Raw genomic sequence first — 873 nt, forward strand, 5'->3', positions numbered from 1 at the left:
CAAGCACAAAGGCCTGAGTTCAACCTTTGGTTCTGACAAAACAGAAACAAAAACAAAAACTACCAATACACTCAATTAAGGTTACCAACAGCTTTAGTAAGACGGTCTGACTGGAAAATGACTCAATTTTTGGCCCTACTTCTCAGCAGTAAAATTCATCAAATATTCTTCCACGCTACTGAAATCTTGCGAGTACAGTATGTGTTCTTCTGACCACATCATATGAATATTTGTAGATGATTTAAAACTTGCATATATTTTTCAAAGAAATTTTTTTTGAGACTGAGTCTCCACAGGCAAGTACAGATAAGACAGCACTCAGCTCCAGTTGGCCATCAGGTTGGCAAATCATGCTGCACTAGAGGAGCTGGTACAACTTGAAGGAGAACGTATGTGGTGCCTCAGGAAACAGAAGACCAACACCAAGAAGATCAAGGAAAAAGTGGCAAAACTGCTGAGCCTGAAGGCACAGCTGGACCCTGATGAAAGCAAACAGAAGTTTGCGCTCATAACTCCCAATGGCACAAGAGACTACAGTCCCCGGCACATGGCAGTTTGGAAGAAAGTCTTTGAGGTGATCATCCACTGCTTCAAATGCCATGGTGCAGAAGTGATTGATATACCCCTGTGTGAAGTAAAGGAAACCCTGACTAGAAAGTATGGAGAAGACACTAAGATTATCTATGACCTGAAGGGTGGGAAGTTGCTGTCCCTTACTTATGACCTCACTGTTCCTTTTGCTTGGTGTTTAGAAATGAATAAACTAACTAACATTAAACGCTACCGTATAGCAAAGATGTATTGGAGGGATAACCCAGCCATGACACATGACCTATCTCAGGAATTCTACCAGTGTGATTTTGACATTGCTGG

At 41.7% G+C, this 873-nt stretch overlaps 1 pseudogene; it reads left to right on the top strand.

The window, feature by feature from the left end:
- The first annotated feature begins 391 nt into the window (after positions 1 to 391).
- The window catches only part of LOC101564721, a 79,799-nt pseudogene continuing 79,317 nt past the window's right edge, over positions 392 to 873 (top strand).

The sequence above is a fragment of the Octodon degus genome, unplaced genomic scaffold, assembly GCF_000260255.1.
Source record: "Octodon degus isolate 3935 unplaced genomic scaffold, OctDeg1.0 scaffold00453, whole genome shotgun sequence".
Taxonomy (NCBI): domain Eukaryota; kingdom Metazoa; phylum Chordata; class Mammalia; order Rodentia; family Octodontidae; genus Octodon; species Octodon degus.